The 20345-nt window shown below is 38.5% G+C and overlaps 1 protein-coding gene and 1 non-coding gene across 2 annotated transcripts in view; one reads left to right on the top strand and one right to left on the bottom strand.

Moving 5' to 3' along the window:
- The window catches only part of GMPR (guanosine monophosphate reductase), a 147289-nt gene that overhangs the window by 119151 nt on the left and 7793 nt on the right, over positions 1 to 20345 (bottom strand). The window lies entirely within an intron of this gene.
- Positions 13041 to 13146, top strand: LOC118153310 (U6 spliceosomal RNA). The gene has a single exon (XR_004742562.2). It is a non-coding gene; the product is annotated as a U6 spliceosomal RNA (small nuclear RNA).

Consider the following 20345-nt stretch of genomic DNA (forward strand, 5'->3'; position numbering starts at 1 on the left):
TTTTCTACCAGCAGGTAGAAAATAAATAAATTAAAGTGTGTGTTCCCTTCTTTCTGCTGGCTGGAGTACGGACATGGTGGTGAGAACTGAATAAACCATCTGAAACCATGGGAGAGGAAAGCCATGAATTGAGAATGGGGACATGGGTCCTGAAACCATGAAGTATTATTCCAGATTAGTCCCTGGACTGCTCATGCTTAAAATAGTTGTCATTGTTCTTATGGCCTTTGTATACCCAAACAAGTACAAAGCTACATTCTGAGTGATAAAACTATGAAGAACTTGATAGAAGTACGTTTGAATACAAATAAAATGGTTAATTACATAGGAAAACGTAACTCATCAAAATTGATTGGAAAAGACACGTAAAATCTAAAACCACTTTTCGTGGTACAGAGTCTCTGAGATGGTCCCCAGTAATCCCTACCTTCTGGTACTTACACTATTTTTTTTGGAGACAGAGTCTCGCCCTGTTGCAGGCTGGAGTGCAATGGCTCAATCTTGGCTCACTGCAATTTCTACCTCCAAGGCTCAAGCTATTCTCCTGCCTCAGTCTCCTGAGTAGTCGGGACTAGAGGCACATGCCACCACGCCCAGCTGATTTTTGTATTTTTAGTAGAGTCAGGATTTCACCATGTTGCCTAGGCTGGTCTTGAACTCCTGATCTCAGGTGATCCACCTGCCTTGGTCTCCCATGAGCCACTGTGCCCAGCCAGTGCTTCCACTCTTATGTAATCCCCTCCCCTTGAGACTGGTTTGGATTTAGTGACTTGCTTCTAATGAATAGAGTAGAGCAAAAGTGATGAAATATCACTTCTGAGATTAGGTTACAAAGATGCTGTGGCTCCTGTCTGCTACATCCTGCCTTGCTCTCTTGCTGGCTCATCTGAGAGAAGCCAGCTGCCATGCTGTGAGCTGTCCTCTGGAGAGGCTCAAAAGGCAAGTATATTTAGTCTGTTCGTGCACTGCTATAAAGAAATACCTTGGGCTGGGTTGCTTATTTATTTTTTAAAGTGTTTTAATTGGCTCATAGTTCTTCGGGCTGTATAGGAAGTATGGTATCAATATTTGTACAGCTTCTGGTGAGGGCCTCAGAAAGCTTACAATCACGGTGGAAGGTGATGAGGTGCCATGATGGCACATGGCAATAGCCACAGCAAGAGACAGAGCAGGAGAGAGGTTCCAGACTCTTTTAAACAACCAGATCTCAAGTTGACTGAGCAAGAACTCCCTCGTCACCAAGGGGATGAGGCTCAGCCATTCATGAGGGATCCACCCCTATCATCCAATACCTTTCATTAGGTCCCACCTCCAACATAGGAGGTCACATTTCAACATGAGATTTGGAGGCGACAAACATCTAAACCATATCAGTGAGGAACTAATGTCTCTAGCCAACAGCTAGTGAGGACCTTAGGGCTGCTGGCAGCCACATAAGTGAGCTTGGGGGCTGATCATCTCCAGGTGTGTCTTGAGATGATTGCAGCCCCAGCTGTCAGGTTGACTGTAGCCTTTTGAGCAACTCAGAGCAAGAGGCATCCAGATTCCTGACTCACAAAACTATGAGTTAATACATGTTGTTTTAAAGTTATTAGGCTTTGGGGTTATTTGTAATACAGCAGTAAATAACTAATACATCTTTAAAGAAATTGAATCAGTAGTCAAAACCCCTTATTAAAAGTCAACAAGGCCAGGCATTTATTTATTTATTTATTTTTTTAGACAGAGTCTTGCTCTGCCACAAACTTGGCTCACTGCAGCCTCTGCCTCCTAGGTTCCAGCCACTCTCCTGCTTCAGCCTCCTGAGTAGCTAGGATTACAGGCATGTGCCACCACACCCGGCTAATTTTTGTATTTTTTTTGAGACAGAGTTTCACTCCTGTTACCCAGGCTGGAGTGCAACGGCGCGATCTCGGCTCACCGCAACCTCCGCCTCCTGGGTTCAGGCAATTCTCCTGTCTCAGCCTCCTGAGTAGCTGGGATTACAGGCACGCGAGGCGGGTGGATCACGAGATCAGGAGATCGAAACCAGCCTGGCCAACATGGTGAAACCCCGTCTCTACTAAAAATACAAATAATTTTTGTATTTTTAATACAGACGGGGTTTCACCATGTTGGCCAGGCTGGTTTCGATCTCCTGACCTCAGGTGATCCGCCTGCCTTGGCCTCCCAAAGTGCCAGGATTACAGATATGAGCCACCACACCTGGCAGACAGGGCCATACATTTTTTTGCAGGGGAACTTTTCAAATGTTTAGGGAACAAATCATGCCTATCTTATAAAATCACTTTAGACTTTAAAATCTAGAGAAAGGAAAAAAGGGAAAGTTTAAGGAACCAATATAACCTCAATATACTAGATAAGAAGAACATTAGAAAAATATTACCCTATTCAGTTCAACAGTATAAAAATCACTTTTTAAGGGAAATTTGAATAATGTTTGTTTTCTTTTACAAACTTAAAACACCTTACATAGAGTACATCACCCTAATAGGCCAACATTGAAAAATATGTTACTGTTTTTTCCTTCATAAGTACTTTGACTGTTAGACATGACAAGCAAAACCACCTTAAGTACTCAAATAACTCTTATGAAGTAAATATACCAAATGGAACTAAAAATATTATAAAACTGAAGTTTAAAAAATGTTCCCATACATAAAATAGCAAACCTATGCAGATAATGTCTTTCTCCTCACCTTTTTTTCCCTCACAAATATATACAAAAAGAGAGAATACAATGCCCACCACCCAGACTCCACATTAAGACTGTTTTTACTCTTTTGCTTCATATATTTCTCCTCTATCTTTATTTGCTAAGTATTTTCAAAACAAATCCCAGATGTTTCAACACTCGTGCTCTTCAATATATCTCTCTAAAAACGTGCACATTTTCTTTAAAAAAAAAAAAAACCCAGTATGATCACTTCCCACGAAATTGGTATTAACTTTTTTTGCATCAACCAATCCTGAGTCCTTGATTGCAGTTGCCCAAAAATCTCACAGCAATTCTTCATAGTTGTTTTGGTCTAATCAGGCTTCAAACAAGCTCCACACATCATACTTGATAAGCCTCTTAAATCTCCATCTTCCTCATTTTATTCTAATTTATAAATTAGAAATTTATAAATGTTTTTCTACCCTGTGGAAACTGAGTAAATTGTTCTGTAGAATATTTTATGTAACAGGTTTGCCTGTTTACTTCCCAGTATCATTTAACATGTCCCTCTCTCTCCCCATATTTCCTGTAAAGGGGAGTTATCTCTAGAATTTTCAGAAGAAACTTTCAAAAATTGCTCTATTCACATATGGACATAAACATGGGAACAATAGACACTGCAGACTACTAGAGTGGGTAAGAAGGGAGGAGAGAGTAGATTGAAAAAAACCATCCATTGGGTACAATAATTACTACTTGGGTGCAGCATAATGTAACAAACCTACATGTAGCCCCTGTATCTAAAATAAAAGTTGAAATTAAAACAAACAAACAAAATCAAAATTGCTTGAGATATCATTCCCATTACATATAATTCACCCATTAAAACATACAATTGAACTGTTTTTAGCATATTTAGAGTTGTACATCCATCACAATCAATGTAAAACATTTCATCATGTCTAGAAAAAAAACCCAATACTGGTTAGCAGTCATTCCGAGTTCCCAACTCTCACCCCCACAGTCCCTTCTGTTTCTATGAATTTACCTATTCTGGACATTTTATGTAAATGAAATAATAGAATATGTCATTGCTTGTGATTTTTTTTTCACATAATCTAGTGTTTTCAAGATTTAACGATATTGTGACCTGTATCAATATGTCATTCCTTTTTAATTGCTGACTAATTGTATGGATATACCCCATTTTATTTATCTGTTCATCAGTTGAGCACTTGTGCTATTTTCCACTCTTTCACCTATTTTGAGTAATGCTGCTATGAACATTCTTGTACAAGCTCTTGTGTGGACATTTGTTTTTATCAGGCATATATCTACCAGTGGACTTCCTTGTTCACATGGTAACTCTATGTTTACTATATTGAGAAACTTCCAGACTGTTTTCCAAAGTGGCCATACAACTTTGCATTTCTTCCAGCAATGTTGGCAGGTTCAACATTGTTTTGCAAGGAAACTTGTATATATATATGTGTGTGTGTGTGTGTGTGTGTGTGTGTATACATACATATACATAAACATAGATACATATATATGTATATATATCTACATAATTTTGTTGAATATAAAATTGACATACAAATTGAATAAGGTTACTCTACTCCAGCAGTATCTAATTTAAAAATGTCATAGAAAATAAGAACACTTTCATAATAGCAATAGGAACCAAAGAACAAATTCAATGAAAGGAGAAATACTGTTTTGGGGAAAAAAGTTGCAAAACATATATTGAAGTAAGTATGAGGAAGAAACACTTTATGAACTTGAAATTTTTAAATACAGTTTTGGCTTTTACCAAATATTTACATACAGGAAGAAATGAGGATAGTGACAGGGATTAATGTACCTCAGATTTTACTGCTATTACATTTCAAAAGAGATATTTAAAATACGTGTATAAAAAGAAGGAGTATTTGTTCAACACAACAAAAGAAAATTTGATACTGATGATTTCTTCAAGGGAGTAAAACAAAAATACTTTGTGTTATTTGACTCTTTTATAGCATTAATGATGGAATTCTGTTGATTATAGAGAGATTTTATTTCTTCCTTGAAGGATGTATTTCCTTTTGCTTAGGATAGTGGTGGATATTCTGGGTCTTTTGTGATTCCATATAAATTTTAAGATTGTTTTTTCTATTTCTATGAAGAGTATCTTTGGTATTTTGATAGGAATTATACTGAACCAACAGAATGCTTTGAGTAGTATGAACATTTTAACAATATTGATTCTCCCAATCAATGAACATGGGATATATTTCCATTTTTTTTACTTCCTCTTCAATTTCTTTCATTAGTGTTTTATAGTTTTTATTGTAGAGATCTCTCACTTCTTTGGTTAAGTTTGTTTCTAGGTATTTTATTTTCTTTGTAGATGTTGTAAATTGGATTACTTTCTTGATGTCTTTTTCAGATTGTTCACTGTTGGCATATGGAAATGTTACTAAGTTTTGTGTCTTGATTTTGTATCATGCTACTTTACTGAATTTGTTTATCGGTTCTAAGTGTATTTTAGTAGAATCTTTAGGTTTGCCCAACTATAAGTTCACATCATCTGAAGACCAGGCTAATTTGACTTTTTCCATTCCAATTTGGATGCCCTTTATTTCTTTTCTTTTAGGTGATTACTCTGGCTAGGACTTCCAGTACCATGTTGAATAACAGTCGTGAAAATGGGCATTCTTGTCATCTTCCAGATCTTAGAGAAAAGGCTTTCGGTTTTTCCCCATTCAGTGTGATACAAGCTGTGGATCTGCTATATCTAACTTTTATTTGTTGAGGTATATTCCTTTTTTTTCTTTTTGAGATGAAGTTTCACTTGTTTGCCCAGGCTGGAGTGCATTGGCGCAATCTTGGCTCACCACAACCTTTGCCTCCTGGGTTCAAGTGATTCTCCTGCCTCAGCTTCCCGAATAGCTGGGATTACAGGCATGCACCACCACGCCCGGCTAATTTTGTATTTTCAGTAGAGACAGGGTTTCTATATGTTGGTCAGGCTGATCTCAAACTCCTGGCCTCAGGTGATCCACCCACCTCAGCCTTCCAAAGTGCTGGGATTACAGGTGTGAACCACTGCACCTGTCTGAGGTATAGTCCTTCTATACTCAGTTCTTTGAGGCTTTTTATTACAAAGGGATGTTGAATTTTGTCAAATGATTTTTCAGCATCAATTAAAATGATCATGTGGGTTTTCTCCTTTGTTCTGTTGATACTCTTCATCACATTGATTGATTTGCATATATTGAACCATCCTTGCATCCCTGGAATAATTCTCTCTTGATCTTGATGAAAGATCTTTTTAATGTGTTGGTAAGTTCAGTTTGCTAGTATTTTGTTGAGGATTTGTACATCAATATTCATCAGTGATATTAGCCTGTAGTTTTCTTTTTCTTTTTCTTTTTTTTGATATACCTTTGTCTGGTTCTGTTACCAGGGAAATAGTGACCTTGTAGAATGAGTTTGAAGTATTCCCTCCTCCTCTGTTTTTTGGAATACTTTGAGTAGGATTGGTATGAATTTTTCTTTAAATGTTTGATAGAATTCAGCAGTGAAGCCACAGGGTTCCAGGCTTTTGTTTGAGAGGAGACTTTTTTTTTCTTACACTCCATTGTATATACTAGCATGATGAGGAGACTTTATTACGGCTTTGATCTTATTACTTGTTATTGATTAGTTCAGGTTTTGAACTTCATGGTTTCATCTAGGAAGGATGTATGTGTCTAGAAAATTATCAGTTTCTTCTAGGTTTTCCCATTTATCAGCACATACTTGCTCTTACTAGCCACCAACGATCCTTTATATTTATGCGGTATTGTTTGTAAGGTCTTCTTTTTCTTCTCTGATTGTATTTACTTGGGTCTTCTCTCTTTTTTCTCTTAGTTTGGCTAGAGGTTTGTCAATTTTATCTTTTCAAGAAACCAACTTTTTGTTTCATTGATCTTTTTTTTTTGTTGTTTCACTTTTATTTATTTCTGCTCTGATCTTTATCATTTCTTTTCTTCTACTAATTTTGATTGTGATTTGTTCTTGCTTTTCTGGCTCCCTAAGATGCATTATTAGGTTGTTTATTTGAAAGTTTTCTTCGTTTTTTGATGTAGGTGTTTGTATGTCTAAAATTCCTCTTAGCACTGCTTTTGCTATATTCCATAAGTTTTGGTATGATACGTTTCTGTTATTATTAGTATCGAGAAAATGTTTGATTTCTTCATTGACCCACTGATAATTCAGGAATATATTAATTTCCATGTGTTTGTATAGTTTTCAAAATTCCTCTTGTTATTGATTTCTAGTTTTTTTTCCATTGTGGTCAGAGAAGATGCTTGATATTATTTCAATTTCTTAATGTTATAAGACTTGTCTTGTGATCTAACATATGATCTATCCTTGAAAATGGTTGATGTGCTGAGGAAAAGAATTTGTATTCTATAGCTGTTGGATGAAATGTTCTGTGAATATCTCTTAGGTCTCTTTGGTCTATAGTACAGATGAAGTCTGATGCTTCTTTGTAAATTTTCTGTCTGGAACATCTGTCCAGTTCTGAACGTGGAGTGTTAAAGTCTCCAGCTGTTACTGCATTGGAGTCTATCTTTCCTTTTATCTCTAGTTATATTTGTTTTATATATCTGCTTTATATATCTCCAGTGATAGGTGCATATATATTTACAATTGTTATATCCTCTTGCTAAATTGACCTTTTTATAATTATGTAATGACTTTATGTGTCTCTTTCTATAGTTTTTGTTTTGAAATCTATTTTGCCTAATATAAGTATAGCTACTCCTGTCCTTTTTTGGGTTCCATTGGCATGGAATATCGTTTTCCAGCCCTTTATTTTTAGTTCACGTGTGTCTTTATAGGTGAAGTCTGTTTCTTGTAGCTAACAGATTATTGGGTTTTCTTTTTTAAATAAAACAAGCACCCCTGTGGCCACTGCCAGTGGGACTGCACTGGGTCAGACCTGAAGCCATCATGGCACTGGGTCTCACCCAGTCCCGCTGTAACCAATACCATCTATCTATCACCTGTGTTTCCTTAAGGCCTTCGGGCTCTACAATCAGTAGGTGGCAAAGCCAGCCAGGCTTGTGTTCTTACTTTCAGGTTGGTGAGTTCCCCCAGACCCTGGGCAGGTATAGAGATATTATCCAGGAGCCAGAGACTGAAGTCAAAAACCTTAGCAATCTACCTGGTATTCCATTCTACTGTGGTTGAGATGGCACTCAAATCATGAAATGCAGTCCTTCTCATTCTTCACTCTCCTTTCCACAGGCAGAGAAATCTCCCCCCATGGCCAACACCATCACAGACCACAGGCCCATGGGAAGTACTGCCAGGCTACCACCGATATTCAGTTAATGCCCAAACGCTCGAGTCAGCTTGAGGTGAATGCTGTCAGGCCTGAGATCAACCCCAGCCCAGCACAAGTCTAGACACACCATCTAAGGTCCAAGGCCTGGAATCAGGAACCCCAAGAGCCCACTTGTTGCCCTATTTCCCTGTGGCTGACCTAGTACCTACAGCGCAAGACAAAGCCCCCTTTACTTTTCCCTCTGCTGTTCTCAAACGGAGAAGGTCTTTCATCATAGCCAGCACATTTGGGAATGCTCTGGGATTCCCCCGAAGCCAGCATGTCACAGAACATCACCCAAGGCCCATGGCCTACTGCCTGGGTATCACTACTAGTTATTCAGGACCCAGGTCAACAGGTGATCCTGCCAGTCCTGAGTCCTTCCTTTCAAGGTAGTGGGTTCCCGTCTGGCTCAGGGTATGTCTAGAAATGTCATGTAGGAACTAGAGCCTGAAATGGGGGCCTCACGATCTGCCCAGTGTCCTATCCTATTGTGGCTGAGCTGGTGTCCAAGATGCAAGATGAAGTCCCCTTGAGTCTTCCCTCTCCTCTTCTCAGATGGAAGCAAAGGGTCTCTTTTGGAACCAAAAGCTGTGCTGCCTGGATTTGAGGGAGGGGTGGCACAGATACTCCCTTAAACACCCCAGGGGAGTGTCCACATGCCCCACAAGTCTACTGGCTCTGAGCCAAGCACAGCACTGGAACTTGCCTAGGAGTCGTGGCCTAGGCTACCTTTCAAGTTTATTTAGAGCCCCAGAGCGCTTTAGCCTGCGGTTGCTAAAGCTGTTGGCTTGCTAGAACTCAATTATCACCTGCTGGGATGGGCGATTCTGACTTTTTTTCTGGCTAGGGCTGGTCTAAATGCTCCCTCTGTGTGTTGGCATCAACTCAGTTCAGCACGGTTTTGCTTTCCACTGTGACAGGGCAGCACTGAGTTCAATGCAAAGTCTCACAACGGCTGTGCTCTCCCTCTCCCAAGCACATAGGTTCTGTCTATGATCTATACAACTACTAGTAGAGTATGAGGGAGAGAGATCATTAGCAATTCAAGACTGTCTTTCCTACCCTCTTCCGTGGCTCTTTCAGTGATAGGAAGTTAAAACCAGATACTGGGAGTGCTCATTTGATTTTTGGTTCTTATGAAGGTGTTTTTTGTATAGATAGTTATTAAATTTGGTGTTCTTGTGAGGAGACAATTGGTAGAATCTCTGTTCAGCCATCTTGCTCCCTAATTCAGCATTTTCTAATCTAATCTCAAAAACTGTTGTATGAAGCAAATCTCTTAATGGGAACTAATTTATTATTTGGAACTATGTTCCAAAGAATGTATTTTAAGAAACATTGCATTATGTCATATAGCCACAAAAAATTTGCATTTCTGTATGTATGAACCACATCAAAAACAGTTTTTATATGCAATCTTTCAAATATATGTGAAGGCGGAGAGAATGAAAGAATGAACTCCACATACTTATTATTCAGCTCAATAACTGTCATTAGTTTTTTTTTATAGCCCTATGCATTTCCCCAATGACTCCCAGTTATTTTTAATTTTATTTTTTAGAGGCAGGGTTTCACTAAGTTACCCAGGCTGGACTTAAACTCCCAGGCTCAAGCAATCTTCCTTGCCTCAGCCTCCTGAGTAGGCAAAATTTTGAGCTTGGGCCACTGTACCTGTCTTCTCCTAATTATTTTGAAGCAACTCCTAGACATCATATAATTTCATTTGAAGTATTTTAGTATGTATCTCTAAAGACTCTGTTTTAAATATAATTACATCATCATCCTCTCTCCCAAATTGTAATTATAATTTGTTAATATCAATGTTTCTATTTTTCTGATTATCTATAAATGTTCTGGCTCTAATTTGTTTTGCTGTTTTCTGTTTTAAAGTGCATTTGAAATAGAATCCAAAAAGCCCTATATATTGCTGTTGGCTAATTATAAGTTTTAAGAGTCTTAAACTCTGCTGTTGTTGCCCAGGCTGGTCTTGAACTCCTGGGCTCAAGAGATCCTCTCATCTCAGCCTCCCAACGTGGTAGAATTACAGGTATAAGCCATCATGCCCAGTCCTTAAGTCTCTTTTAATATAAACATTCTTCCTCCTTACATTTGTCTTTCACTATTGTCACTATTGTTGTATAGAAGAAATAGACCCTTTTCCTGAGTTTCTCATAGTCTGGATTTTTCTGATTTCATCCCCATAGTGTCACTTAACATGTTTCTCTGTCCTCTGTATTTCCTGTTACATACAGGTGCTTAAACAGATTTTTTTAAAGCAAGACTATTATATAGGTAGTGGGCAATACTTCCATCAAGAGTCATAAAATGCCACTTTTTAAATGTTACCAGCCATTGTTGATCATTGCTGAGAAACATTAATTCCTAGTAATTCAAATAGTGATATTTTAATTATTCCTTCTTCATTTGTTGGGTAGATTACTTATGTAAAAAGAAACTTGTCCTTGTTAAATATTTGGTTACACTGAGATACGGTTCATATAGAAAAGAAAAAATCCTGCTTGATTCTTTCTCCCTATTGATCAGTTTTCAAAATAGTGAATTGATTCCCTAGAGCCTCTAAAAAATACCAGATATGTATTATTATAAACAAATGCATTTAAATATAGTCTATGTGTTTCAACAAATATTTTCTATTTGTTGGCATCCATTTTAATGGTCCTTTTTATTAATACCCAAATTTGTTCCTCTTTGCCCAATAAGAGCTCTTGAGTCTTAAAAAAAAGTCATTTTCCTGCCATTTGGTATGACAAGATGTTTTATGCTTATCTTGTACATTTCTAGCTCCAGATGTCAAATCAGCCATTTCTCCAAGATGCCCTGGCTTCTTTTAGTGGGAAACAGTATTTAGAAACGACAATCTCAACATGACCTTCCTGAGTTTAATACAGACAAAATCTCCTCCAGCTTCAATTATTTCACATGACAAGAAACGAAAACCAAAACAATTTATTTGAACTTGGTCAATTTATTCTCTTACTTTCAATGTTCTCATTTATAAAATGCGGATGATAACGATCCTTGCTTATTGGTTTTGGTGAAGATTAAACAAGCCAATACATGTAAGGCATTGAGAATAGCACCTGTGAGAGGGAGCACTTAATAAATGTTAATGATGATGGTAACTGAACACAGCATTAGCTTTATATTCAGATCTCCATATACGGCGATTTATTTTAAGATCAAAATATTCTTCCTTGACAGCTAACAACTCTCCTTGATTATCCATCCAGACATCCCAAATTCACTGGACCTGCTTTCAGCATTCACATTATTGCAGCAGGGTTCAGTGAAAGAAGTCAAGGAGAAAGAGCAACCAACATCAGAGTTATTTTTTGCCTCTTGGAAGACCATCTGCTGTCATGACCCATTTCACGACACGCAAATTCATCAGCCGAGCTCAATTTTCCTTGAATCAGTGGCCCAGTAAATATAATTACTCTGCTAATTTTAAATTCCAAATGGTCAGCCTAGGTTAAAGATTGCCCATTCAGCAGTCAAAATTCTATAATTAATTGAGAAAACAGAGGGTCTACATGCCAGGATTTTGACAGAGAAGCAGGGAACAATTTTGTGTCTTGTCACCTCCTAGGCACACAACAAATAGAAACATTTCCAAATATTTTCCTCTAAATTTTTTTTGTGTATGTGTTAGAAATAGCAACTTGACACTTCAGAGATCGGGTAGGGAAATTTGTCTTCATAAATCTGGTCCTTTCAAGACTGGGCTGATCTGCTTAAGAGGAATAGGGTGGTTTGTTCTTGAATAAACTATTTAAAGTCCACATTATAACTAATTTGTAACAACTAAATGTTCTTTTTCTTTTCTTTTCTTTTTTTTTGAGACAGAGTCTCACTCTGTTGCCAGTCTTGAGTGCAGTGGTGCGATCTCTGCTCACTGTAACCTCCACCTTTTGGGTTCAAGTGATTCTCCTGCTTCAGCCTCCCAAGTAGCTGGGACTACAGGCACGTGTGCCACCATGCCCAGCTAATTTTTGTATTTTTAGTAGAGATGGGGTTTCACCATGTTAGGCAGGATGGTCTCGATCTCTTGACCTGGTGATCCGCCTGCCCTGGCATCCCAAAGTGCTGAGATTACAGGTGTGAGCCACCATGCCTGGCCTAAATGTTTTCAAAATAACACATTTGTTCCCTAGAACCTCTAAGGAACATCAGTGTGTTATTGGACTAGATAACGTACCAAAAATTGCTTTAAATGATATTACTAGGACAATTGGTAAATTTGGCATAAGATTAGAGATTAAGGTAGTACATCAATATTTAGTTTTCTGAATTTTATTATTATCTTGTTCTTTAAAAATATACACTGAATAAATATACACTGAGGAGTAAAGGGTCACGATATCTGCAAAGTACTTTTAAATGACTCATAAAAAAACTAATGTGTGTGTGCAGACAGAGGGGTGAGGAGGGAGTGCCTGTATGCACAAGAGCTCAAGTGTGGCAAAATGTGACAAATGGATAAAAATTGGTGAATTTGCATAAAGGGAATAGGAGAGTTCTCTATAGAATTCTTGACAATCTGTCAGTTTAAAATTATTTCTAAATAAAACGCTTTTTAAAATTACCTGATTCTGCAAATGAGTTCAAAAGCTCAGGCCGAAAAAGGTTAAGTACATGAAAGGCTACTCAAAAGTCAAATTAAATGTCAACCTATAGAAGAGTGACTTAAGTAAGCACAAACATTCAAGGTAATTATTTGAGTTAAGCATTAAGAAAAACCAACAATGCAAGTTTTGATTCTCCCCGATGCCAATGCTGTATTTGCAAACTGCCCACTATACAATTCCTCCAGAAGAATCCCATGTGCAACTTAAGTTCAATAAATCCGAGACCTGACACATTCTCTTTTCTCCTCCGCCAATGCCATGTTCCTTTTGTTAAAATAACCATACTGCCAAAGCAGTCTACAGATTCCATACTATTCCCATCAAACTACCAATATTATTTTCCACAGTATTAGAAAAAAATATTCTAGTGCTGCTTTGGCAACACATAGACTAAAATTGGAATGATACAGATAAAATTACCATGGTTCCTACACAAAGAGGACACACGAGTTGTTGAAGCAGTCGTTATTTTATACTAAAAATTAATAACAATTTGAAAAATAAAAAAGTATTCTAAAATTCATTTGGAACCAAAAGAGAGTCTGAATTGCCCAAATAATTCTAAGCAAAAAGAACAAAGGCAGAGGCATTATATTATCTGACTTCACATTGTGCTGTTATATTTATATAAGGCTACAGTAACCAAAACAGTGTGATACTGGTATGAAAACAGACACATAGACCAGTGAAACAGAATAGAGAAACCAGAAATAAAACTGCACACCTATAACCATCTGATCTTTAACAAAGTCACCAAAAATAAGCAATGGGGAAAGGACTCTCTAGTCAATACATGGTGCAGGAATAGCTGGTTAGCCATATACAGAAGAATGAAACTGGACCCCCACCTTTCACCATATATAAAAATTAACTTAAGATGGATTAAAGATAAATATAAGACCTCAAACTATAAGAATCCTAGAGGAAAGCTCAGGAAACACCATTCTGGACACTGGCCTCAGCAAAGAATTTATGACTAAGTCCTCAAAAGCAATTGCAACAAAAAAACAAAAATTGACAAGCAGGACCTAATTAAACTAAGCTTCTGCGGAGCAAAAGAAACCATCAACAGCATAAACAGATAACCTACAGAATAGAAGAAAATTTTATTCATAAACTGCATCTGACAATGGTCTAGTTTCCAGAATCTATAAGGAAAGTAAAACAATTCAACAAGCCAAAAACAAACAACCCCATTAAAAAGTGGGCAAAAGACATGAACAGACACTTCTCAAAAGAAGACATACAAGCAACCAGCAAAGATGAAAAATGCTCAACATCACTGTCATCAGAGCAATGCAGATGAAAACCACAGTGTGATACCATCTCACACCAGTCAGAATGGTTATTACTGGAAAGCAAAAAAAAAAAACAAAAAAACCAAACAAAAGAAAACAACAGATGCAGACAAGCCTGTGGAGAGAAGAAAACACACACTGTTGGTGGGAATGTAAATTAATTCAGACATTGTGGAAAGCTGTTTGGTGATTTCTCAAGGAACTTGAAAAGAGCTACCATTTGACCCAATAATCTCATTGCTGGGTATATATAATAACCAAAAGAAAATAAATTATTCTACCAAAAGACACATGTACTTGTATGTTCATTGCAGCACTGTTCACAGTAGCAAAGACATGAAAGCAATCTAGACGCCCATCAACAGTGGATTGGATAGAGGAAATGTAGCACATTTACACCACGGAAGATAACACAGCCATAAAAAATAAAATCATGCCCTTTGTAGCAACATGGATGCAGCTGGAAACCATTCTCCTAAATGAATTAACACATGAATAGAAAACAAAATACTGCATATTCTTATTATAAGTGGGAGCTAAACATTGAGTGCGTGTAGATACAAAGACTGCAACAGTAGGCAGTGGGGACTACTAGAGGGAGGAAGCAAGGCAAGGGTTGAAAATTATTGGGTACTGTGCTCACTACCTGGGTGATGGTACCGATTGTTCTCCAAAAGTTGAAATTATAAACAAACACAAAAATGAAAAAAAAAACCCCTGTTTCCTTTGTTCAAATTTTTCAGTCTCATTTTAATGCACCTCAACCTACTCAATCTCCTGAACTAGCAGCTTAGAATTATCCTCCACATCTCCCCGTTCTGCGTTACACGTTCAATCTGTCACCTAGGGTTACTGAATCTGCTTTCCTAAAATTTTCACTAATGTGGTCAAAGCTTCTTCATTTTTTTGCCTCTTAATTGGTCTCTCTCTCTCTCTTTTTTTCTATTCACTTTTAGTTCACATCCACGTCTAGTTGTTTGAAAGCCAAATCTGATCATGGCACTGTCCCAGTAAATGGTTCTTGCACTTTTGCCCATGCCATATCCTTAGCTGCCGAGTGAATTCCTCTTCAGCCTGGAAGGTCTTCCTTCTCTGATTCCTCCAGGCAGAGCTGACTGTTTCCTCTTCCTCCAACTTAGGAAGTAACCATATTATAGGACACTACATTTTGTATGTTCATTTGTAAGGATATCTCTCTCAGAAGACTGACTTCCTAGACGGTAGATAACATGACTTATTCATCTTTTTATTAGTCCAGCAACTCTGGCATAATGTAAGTTCTCAATTTGTGCTAAGTGCATGCATGAGTGAGTGAATAAATGAGCAGGTAACATCTGAGCTTGACCTAGATGAATGAAAAGAAATAAAAATACAATATAATCAGGATTTATTTATCTTCCGTATCTGAAGTCCACAGCGGATAAGAGGCTGGAACTTGAGGAGGCCTAGATCTGCCCACTTCAGAGTTCATGTGAATTCCATGAAGTTGGAGAGACAGGATTGGGCAGAGAAAATGAGGCCTGGAATTGGGTATTCATCTGTAGGATGTAGATGATCAGTAGTGTTTGTCCATGTATTGTAGGGTTGTTTAATAGAAAAATAAGTTAAAGGCTTGGATGTACGCCTTGGTCAGCACCCCACAAATTATTCACTATTAGTCTTGAGAAAAGACACTTAACCATTGACTGGTTGGTGATATTATTTGGTTTTGCATCTTCTGGTGCTTTCATTTCCGAAGAGTTTTGATTAATGGCTCCATACTGATAAAAGGAGTTCTCTATGTGGTTCTATACTGAAATGGTAGGAATTTCTAACTTCTAAAAATTCTACCCTATATTAGCTTTGTGACTTTCAGATGAGTTATTTAAGTAATCTCTCCTGCCTCTATGTCTTCATTTGTAAATGAGAATATTATACCAGTATCCTAGGGTTGTTATGAGGATTACATGTTTAACATATACAATGGAGTTGTCTTGTTTTTGAGACAGACCTTCTGTCACCCAGACTGGAGGGCAGTGGCATGAACACAGCTCACTACAGCCTTGACTTCCAAGGCTGAAGCGATCTTCCTGCCTCAGCCTCTCATGCAGCTGGAACCACAGGTGCATACCACCTTGTCTGGCTAATCTGTTGATTTTTTGTAGAGATGGGGTTTCACTCTGTTGCTCAGGCTAGTCTCAAATTCCTGAGCTCAAGTGATCCTCCTGCCTCAGTCTCCCAAAGTGCTGGGATTGTAGGTGTGAGCCCCACAGTCAGCCACTATTTTTGTTCTCGTTTGCCTCCCAAATGAGATACTATATGTAAATTTGGTATAGTACCAATTCATTTATTTCAGCGGCTGCATAATATCCATAATGTGGGTATACAGAATTTTAATTCATTGGCCATCATCAATGCATTATAAATCCTACACATATGATTGTTTGGGAGAAAAAACAACTTGGTGGACAAATTGGAGATATACAGCTCAATGAATTTTTAAACTGAACACACCCATATAATCAGCTTCTAGATCAAGAAATAGAACATTACCAGTGCTCCGGAAGCCTCTTATCCACTTGTAGTGTAACAGCTACCTTCTAATTTCTACGCTTTGTGTGTTTGGAGGTTGTATATAAATGGAAGTATGCATTTGTACGCCGTTGTGCCTGATTTCTTTTGTGAGATTCAATCATATCGATGCTTGGAGTGTTTGTTCTTATTCCTGAACACTATACCATTGAAAGAATATGAGAATTCATCTGTCCATTCTAGTCTTCAAGGATACTGGGTACTGTCTTAGTTCATTTTGTGCTGCTATAACAGAATACCTGAGACTGGGTAGTTTATAAAGAACAGAAATTTATTTCATAGTTCTAGGTGCTGGGAAGTCCAAGACCAAGCCCTCTTTAATCCTGGGCCCAGAATTAAATGGATAATATAAAAAATGGCATTCTCTGGAGAGGAGGAACATTGTTCCTCACATAGCAGAAGAGCAAAGCCGAGAGAGAGAGAGAGAGAGAGAGAGAGAGAGAGAGAGAGAGAGAGAGAGAGAGAGAGAGAGAGAGAGAGAGAGAAAGCCAAATCCACCTGTTGACAGCAGCACCAATCTCACTAATGAGGGTGGAGCCCTAATGGCCTAATCATCTCTTCAAGAGCCCAACTCTGAATACAGTTCCATTGCCAATTAAATTTCCACATGAGTTTCCCAGGGACAAACATTCCAACCATAGTTGGCAGTTTCCACTTTTAGGCTTCCATGAATAGCGCGGCAGTCACTATTCTTCAGCATTGCTTCTGGTGAGCATATGCACACATCTCCATTGAGCACATACCAAGAGTGGTATTTCTACATCACAAGTATTCATATGATCAGATTTAGAAGACACTGGAAAACAGGTTTTCAAAGTGATTGCATCAATACACACCACCATTAGCTGTATGTGTTAGTTTTGTTGTTGCTGTTGTTTTGTTTGTCAGAGTCTCACTCTGTCACCTAGGCTGGAGTGCAGTGGTGCAGTCTTGGCTCACTGCAACCTCAGCCTCCCGGGTTCAAGGAGGCTGCCTCAGCCTCCCGAGTAGCTGGGATTACAGGTGCATGCCACCATGCCTGGCTCATTTTTGTATTTTTAGTAGAGACGGGGTTTTGCCATGTTGGCCAGGCTGGTCTCAAACTCCTGACCTCAGGTGATCCACCCCTCTCAGCCTCCCAAAGTGCTGGGATTGCAGGCATGAGCCACCATGCCCAGACAGCGTGTGTTCGTTTTCATTGCTCTACACTTTTGCCAAAACTTGGCAATTTTCTGGTACATAAGTTTTTTACTTCTAGGGACAGAGTCTGGGATATAACTGGTAAGTCAATATATTTATGTGCACTTAAACAGATGTTGCTACACTGTTTTCCATACAGTTTCTATATGACTGTACATTTTCATACTCTCATATTCATCAGGAAAGAATACTTCCTCTTTCACACAGCTCCACCAACAAGAAATACTCCTGGTCTTTGAAAATGTTGCCATTCGAATGGGTGGAAAATATTACATTGTTATTTTAATTTAAATTCCCTACCGTTAATAATTTTTTTTTTTTTTTTGAGACGGAGTTTCGCTCTTGTTACCCAGGCTGGAGTGTAATGGCACAATCTCGGCTCACCGCAACCTCCGCCTCCTGGGTTCAGGCAATTCTCCTGCCTCAGCCTCCCTAGTAGCTGGGATTACAGGCACGCACCACCATGCCCAGCTAATTTTTTGTATTTTTAGTAGAGACGGGGTTTCACCATGTTGACCAGGATGGTCTCGATCTCTTGACCTCGTGATCCACCTGCCTTGGCCTCCCAAAGATTGGCCACTTGGATTTGATCTTCCATGAACCTTTAATTTTTATTTGATTTTGCTTTTGTTTTTGAGACAAAGTCTTGCTCTGTTGCCAGGCTGGAGTACCGTGGCACAATCTCGACTTAGTGCAACCTCTGCCTCCTGAGTTCAAGCGATTCTCCCGCCTTAGCCTCCAGAGTAGCTGGGACTACAGGCATGCACCACCATGCCTGGCTAATTTTTGTATTTTCAGTAGAGACAGGGTTTCACCATGTTGCCCAAGATGGTCTCAATCTCTTGACCTTGTGATCTGCCTGCCTTGGCCTCCCAAAGTGCTGGGATTACAGACGTGAGCCACCAGGCCTGGCCGAACTGTCTTTTTTGACAGGTAATAGGTTACTGAATTCACGATCTATTAGAAAAGATAAAAGAGATGATTTAAGGCCAGGGAAGAAAAGTCCCAAGGGGAACTGTATTAGCTGTCTTTGAATATTTAAAGGCTCATGTTCTAAAGAATTGCATGTATTTTATGTATTGCTTCTGGGCTGAGTTGAGAACAATGAATGGAAGTTTTAAGGTAACATTTTAAATTAAATTTAGAAAGGATTTTTAAACCTAGTGTTATCTCAGTAACTGAGTACAGTGGCTCATGCCTATAATTCTAGCACTTTGGGAAGCTGAGGTAGGCGAATTGCCTGAGCCGAGGAGTTCAAGACCAGCCTGGGAAACCCGGTGATGCCCTCCCACACCCCTTCTCTACTAAAAATACAAAAAATTAGCTAGGCCATAGTTGTACATGCTTGTGGTCCCAGCTACTTGTAAGGCTGAGGCAGGAGAATCTCATGAACACAGAAGGCAGAGGTTGCAGTGAGCCGAGATTGCAGCACTGCACTCCAGCCTGGGTGACAGAGTGAGAACTTATCTCCAAAAAACAAAACAAAATGAAAAAACACGCTTTCTCCAAGTTTGTCCCCTGATGAATGTGTGTCCCTGAGGAGACTGAGTGTGTCCTTGATGAGACTGCCTTGCCTGCTTACAGGTCCGGGGTACGTATGATGGGATTCCTCTGTGGAACTAGAGGTGGTCTTGGATAAGAGGTTGGGAAACCAGGCTATGCCAGATAATCAATTTAGAAACCTTAAAATGCAGATTCCCAGTGTCCTGCCTTTAAGCTTTTGTAAAGAAAGCCTTGGGAAGGCCCCAGGAATGTCTATTTTGAAAACACTAACCAAGTGATTCTCATGTAATCTGTGTACAGACAACACTTGAGAAATACCAGACTAGATGACCTCTAGAATCCCTCTGAGTTTTAAGGTGATAGATTTTATCAGCTGCTAGGTTAGCAATGTTGTTTAACATGAAATGTGGTAAGTTCAGATAAAAAAGGACCGTAAACAGCCCATCCACAGTTCCACACCCCTCTGACTAGTACCTCCCTAAGGAAATACGAGGAGTATATTTTCCTTCTACAAATGAATGTGTCCTAACTATAATCCTCAGACCAATAAAACTACCTGTGAAATGATGAGTTACAGGTTAATAATTTGTAGACAAAGTATCTTTGGAATTCTGCAAAGGTGGGGGCTATTCATGATTTCAAATGTGAATTCTGTGAGGAGACAAATAAATACCCCGTTGAAAATGAACTACTGTCAAAGAGAGCAAGCTTTGCAGTTCACAGTGAAGCTTTGATTTCACTCTTCACTTCCATCTCCCTATTGGTAAAATGGAAAGAAAAATACAATATCTACTTTAAAGAGAGTTCCCTAGGGATATGTGGATAATGGGTAATAGGAGAGCATACAAAGGGCCCAGCATAGTATTTGCTACATAGGAATACTTAATAATCATTAATTCCCTTTATATTTTCCCTTATGGAGTCAGCACAAGCCACTCTGTTTTTAATACAGCTTATTCTCTTTTTTCTATAATTCAACAAGTCAGGGTCAGAAAATTGATTTGATCTTAATATGACTGTTTAAAAGTATTACAAGCATTTCAAAGTATTTGGCTCCTTCTATGATAATGAAAGTACATAGTGTTTTGACTCCAGATGCTCATCAAACATTTCAAGGATAT

Source organism: Callithrix jacchus, chromosome 4, assembly GCF_049354715.1.
Source record: "Callithrix jacchus isolate 240 chromosome 4, calJac240_pri, whole genome shotgun sequence".
In the NCBI taxonomy this organism is placed as follows: domain Eukaryota; kingdom Metazoa; phylum Chordata; class Mammalia; order Primates; family Cebidae; genus Callithrix; species Callithrix jacchus.